The 5,981-nt window shown below is 42.0% G+C and overlaps 1 non-coding gene across 1 annotated transcript; it reads left to right on the forward strand.

Annotated features, from left to right (window-relative positions):
* Positions 1–3,866: 3,866 nt before the first annotated feature.
* Positions 3,867–3,939, forward strand: Trnat-ugu. The gene has a single exon. It is a non-coding gene; the product is annotated as a tRNA-Thr (tRNA).
* Positions 3,940–5,981: the final 2,042 nt, after the last annotated feature.

The raw sequence follows: 5,981 nt of genomic DNA on the forward strand, positions 1-5,981 counted from the left end.
TAAAAGGCACGAAAAAACAGGACGAAAAAAGACACACGTACGACACGGACAGGCGCGAACTTCCAACTGATTTATTGAAACACGAATCATCGTCAAACTCGATCCCAATCGCCGAAACACATGCAACTGATAAAAATTCGTATCGCTCATTACACACATCCTTCAAAAAACACAATTTCTTTGGTTAACAGATAAAGAGATGGCATGCTTACGCATCTGTCAGCTTCTTTGTGTATACGGAAAGCTTCGATTAATTCTCTTTCCATTTTTTCATTCCCTTTCTTGATAAACCTTGTGCGCTCAAACAAAGGTTCGCACCCACATTGTTTACAGTGCTCCGCAAGATGCCGACCCGAATTATTGCGTACGACAAGCTTGTGTTCGCGCGCTCCTTCATTAAAGCATCGGCCGGTCTGACCGATGTAAACACCGAATGCGTGACTAAGGTGGTTTATGAGATTCCTTCTAGTTGCGGCCAAGTTTACATCGGTCAGACAGGCCGATGCTTTAATGAAAGAGCGCGCGAACACAAGTTTGCCGTACGCAATAATTCGGGTGGGCATCTTGCGGAGCACTGCAAACGATGTGGATGCGAACCTCTGTTTGAGTGCACAAGGTTTATCAAGAAAGGGAATAAAAAAATGGAAAGAGAACTTATCGAAGCTTTCTGTATACACAAAGCGGCTGACAGATGCGTAAGCATGCCATCTTGTGTTTTTTGAAGGATGTGTGTAATGAGCGATGAGAATTTTTATCAGTTGCATGTGTTTAGGCGATTGGGATCGAGTTTGACGATGATTCGTGTTTTAATAAATCAGTTGGAAGTTGGCGCCTGTCCGTGTTGTATGTGTCTTTTTTCGTCCTGTTTGTTCGCGCCTTTTAATCGTAATGGAATAGATGCAAGCAAAACCTGCGTGATAAAAAGATTAAAGGAATACTTTAGACGACTACAAAACAACCTCCCCGTAAAAACTAGACTTGCTAAAAGGAGATTTCGAATGAAGCAACTCCAGCAGTGCGGGAAGAACTTAAGAGAAACTTGAAAAATTGTAAATAAAATATTTCTCAAACCCCATAGAGATATTATAGACACATGTATAAAAAAAATTCGGTGCAACTGACTTTGATAAGCTCAGAACTGAGTTTAATTATGCCTTTATTACAATGGTACAAGACGTATAACCACATAAACAACACAATAGGAGAAGCTAAGCTATTAACGTATCCAACAAAGTCTACGTACTTGCCCCCAAAATTGACAGAACCAGATCTAGAGCACATAGTTAAGAGTATGCCAATAACAGAGGCAGCAGGATTTGACGAAATAAGATTCAAAGATATAAAACAACATTGGCTTCTTAAAGCGCGTTCTGCCCGCTACCACAAGTGGTATGTTGTCAACAGAAAATATAACCAGCAAGTTAAAAGTTTCAATAGTACGGCACATTTATAAGAAAGTAGATCAGAAAGAATTTCTCAGATAATGGAAAAATTTGTGGTACAAATCATGACCTCGTTTTGTGATCCACTTTCACTAATAAACAGCTGTCCATATGGGTTCCGGCAGCAAAGAGGCACAATGCTTTTACGCGAGAATATAACAGACTTCATTAATGAACAAATACAGAGCAACAGCATAGCGCTAGCGCTGTTCTTAGACCTGACAAAAGCCTTCGATACAATATATCACTCAGTTTTGGTTGAAAAACTAGAAAAATTGGGTTCAGAGGGCATTCGTGCACATTGGCTGCACCAACTGTCATTATGGCTACAATTAAATCAAATAGAACTGAACATAGGTAAAACAAAATACATCATCTTCAAGCACAGAAATAAGAAGATGACCAGCATTGTGACTATAAAATTTCTAAATTAATTAATAGAGCCAAGTACCTTCACACAAGCTCTCGGGGGCTTTGGTTTGACGAAACATTAAATTGGACATGTCATGTAAACCATGTGCGCTCTAAAATATCTAGATCAGTTGGCATTCTGAATAGAGCTAAGTTTTTTCTTCCCAGCTGGCTTACGTGCCAACTGTATTACAGCCTTATAAACTCACATTTTAATTACTGTCTTTTAGTATGGGGTTCAACCACAAACGCCAACCTTGACAAACTCATTACCATTGGAAAAAAAAAAAGCTGTACGCACCATTGAAAGCGTATCATCCAAAGAGCATGCAGCCCCTTATTTTTCGAGGTATCGTATACTGCGTATTGATCAGCTTTTCAATGTTAAACTTGCGGTAGAATTATATAAACAAATTATTTGTGACCAGACGGCCCCATTCTACGAGCTCTACCAACGTAAAAGCACACCTTATAATCTCAGAGATCAAAATTATATGACATTAAAATCTCGAGCTAATTACGGTTTACAAAGCTTAGCACATCAAGTTCCGTAATTTTTAAATAAGTATTTGGAAATTGAAGAAATAGGTAAGGACGGCTGTATTGTCTTATAGCCTTAAAAAAAGTGTGAAATCTAACTTCTCGTTGAATTTTGGCTTGTGTTTTTTCTACTATTGTTGATTGTACGGTTGCGACGTAGACGGTATGACGTGTGTTCATGTGAATGTAATATTACTTTTGATTTGGATGGTACCCGAGTGTCATGTGCATTATATTACTACTAGCGATATCATTTTTGGGTTTTGTCTGATGATTGTCTGAATACTGTTGAAATTTTCCTTTCATTTTTTTTTATTATATTTTTATTATGTCTCCCCTCTGCTGCTGAACGACGTACACAGCTGGTGGAGCCTCGTCAGGCGGCGTTAGATCGCATTTTGCCCCACCAGCCAAGACTACAGAGTCTGAATAAAGTTTATTATTATTATTATTATTATTATTATATAGTCACCGGGAGCAATCGCTCTTTCGATTGCTCTGTTCGTATGTTTTAAGAGTAATAACAACTGGCAAGTAGTACGAGACTCAAGCTGAAGTACAAGACACAAGCTCAAGCCCAGGAATCATCAAGGAACCAGCCATCGATCCTGCCTAAGCCAACAGCCTTTTTAATAACCTCGGCTTCACGGTTAGGCCTCGGCGATCACTCGACCGGGTTTTCGCGACATCGCCCAACGGAAGCTCTCCTAGTAAGACGATCTTCGCGGTGAGTTCTAACATCGCACGCGGCCCGCAGTCTCTAAGTAGGCTTTTCCACACCTTCACGTGCGTGAACTTTCTACGCTCTGACTGAAGCCGCGATCCCCATGGCCCCAACGGTTGAGTGCGCTAAATGCGCCCAGGTGATTCAGGCCGATGGAAAGCACCTGGTCTGTACGAACTGCAGGAGCGCTTACCATCTTGGAAAGCTCTGCGCCGGTGTTTGCGATTCGACGTTTACCACCATGGGCACGGCAAAGAGAAAAACGTGGGTCTGCAGATCATGTCGTAGCAAGGATAGCCAAGGGGATGCCAGTACACCACCATGTAACTCCTCCCCGGAAACGGGCTTTTTGATGACTCAGCTGGCATCAGTGAATGTGAAGCTGGAAGCCTTACTTTCCCTGAAAGTCAGCGTCGACTCGCTGCAAACACTCCCCGCCAAGCTTGATGAACTTCTCCTGCTGAAGCCTACTGTTGAGGAACTCAAGTCAACAGTTAAAGACCTCCAAGCGTCGGTTGACTTCTTCTCTGCACAATATGACTATAATGCAATTAAATGCAAAGGTGCAAGCGAGCTGGACAAGAATGACGAAAGTAATCCCTGGGATTACTTTCGTCATTCTTGTCCAGCTCGCTTGCACCTTTGCATTTAATTGCATTATAATTATAACCTTAAATTGCAAGCTTCACCCTTGTTAGTGTTCGACTGGTGGCAGCTGATAAAACCTGTTTGCTCTACTGACGTCTAATTCCTGGTTAGCTCAGTTGGTAGAGCGCTCCACTTGTAATGGAGAGGTCCCGGGTTCGATACCCGGACCAGGCGGATTTTTTCGGTCGCTCACCAGTCACCTAGCTGTGTTTGGAGATTTATGTTTGTCCTTTGTCCCTCTTGTTCCCCTTCTCCAGGGATTACTTTCGACAATATGACCCTCTCCTGAAATGGGCAACGTCTAATGAACTAGTGGTGAAAACTCTTCAACATGAAATCTCGGGCCTCCAAGCCACAGTTCGGTCTCAAGCTACAGAGATCTCACGGATTCAAGCTGAACAAAATGACAGTGAGCAGTACTCTCGTCTTCCAAACTTACAGCTGCGCGGTTTGCCATACTCTTCTCATGAGAACCTGATTACCTACATAGCTGAGCTTGCGAGTAAGCTGTCAATCGATAACTCGTTTCACCCTTCTGACATCCATGAAATCCATCGCTTGCCAGCCAAGCGTGACGGAATTCCACCAGTCCTTGTTCGGTTTTCTTCAGTTAAAATGAAGGAAACTTGGAGGGCTAAGCGCGGTACACTTCGTTTGCTAAGTCAGAAGGGTTGCCTACATAAGCTCTACTTCAATGACAACCTCACTCGAACAAACAAAGAACTGTTTTGGCAAGCGAGGCAGAAAGGCAAGGTGCAAGGCTATAAATTCGTGTGGGTGAAAAGGGCCAAAATATTTGCCAAAAAAAGCGAGAATTCTGAACTGGTCCGTATCAACCAGCTAGCCGACATTGACAAGATTGTATAGACTCACGATGAATTTTGCTGAAGTGTCAGATTTTAACGATCTCTGTAGTTCTTTTGAAGATCCACTAGAGTCGTTTTGTAGAGTGATACATGTAAATATTAGGAGCCTCAATAAGCACTGGAATGAATTCAAAATAATTTGCAAGGAAATTTGCCCCTTAGTTGATGCGTTTATTCTTTCTTAAATTAAAATTGTAGCAGAAGCGACAACTCAATTTTTTCTGCCAGGGTACACTGGCATATTCACCACTCGACCATCGCGTAGGGGTGGAGGGATAGCAGTTTTCGTTCGCGACACCTGGTCCGTCACTCACCTTGCCGCAACCTTCAGTCATGATGAATGTGTTGCGCTCAATATCACGAATTCGATTAACTCTGTTTGCATTTTAGCAATATATAGACCACCTTCGGAAAACGTCCGATGTTTTTTGGACGAGTTTGATGCTGCACTTCGGCAGTTTGCAACTTACGATCATTTATGCGTTTAGGAGATTTTAACATTGATACCTTAACCCCGTCAAAATCCTCAGTATGCACCTACCTCAACACTCTTTCTGCTAATGGGATTTCCAACTTGATAACAGCTCCCTCTCGGGAAGAGACTCACTTGGGCAGGTTGGTTGTTTCGTGCTTAGACCACATTAATCTAAGAACTTGTTCAGAAAAAGTCTTATCAGCGGTTATTACACAGAAGCTAGCTGATCACTATTTTGTTGGGTGTCGTTGGTTCTGTGATAGTCCTCCTCCCTTGAATAGCTTGGCGGGTACAAAAATATCCGTCTTGGACTCCTCTAAGTTTGATGGCCTTGTTTATTCCTTTGACTGGAACGACTTTAACCAATCATCTACATCCACTGATATTTACCAAAAGTTTGTGCAGGTTCTGAAGGCATTTGATGCTTGCTCCAGAAAAGAAATATACGTTAAAAGACGCCGGCCTGACCACTACTGGTTGAATGAAGATATAATGGCAGCAATGACAGAAAGAAATAAACTTTGGGCTCGGCATAGGCGCGCTCCTAACAATGCAGAGCTTAAATCAAACTTCAAAACTTGTAGAAATATGGTTACAGCGATGATTCGCTCAGCTAAGCGTAGATACTTTTGTAAAAAGTTCTCAGAATTTCGCTCAGACATGCGCAAAACGTGGCTTCTCGTTAACGAATTTCGTGGTCACTCCTCCCAAGATTCAATCGATAATGTATTAAAAAGGTTCTTTGGCTCTAATCTGTCAACGGTTGTAAGAGATTTTAACAGTTTTTTTGCGACCTTTTCAGGTACGACACGAGATTCTTTCATGACTTTCGAAAATGTTGTAACGGCCTCCGCTTTCCTTCCGCCTATGATAGA

Source organism: Ixodes scapularis, unplaced genomic scaffold (genome assembly GCF_016920785.2).
Source record: "Ixodes scapularis isolate PalLabHiFi unplaced genomic scaffold, ASM1692078v2 PGA_scaffold5__190_contigs__length_132052651, whole genome shotgun sequence".
Lineage (NCBI taxonomy): Eukaryota > Metazoa > Arthropoda > Arachnida > Ixodida > Ixodidae > Ixodes > Ixodes scapularis.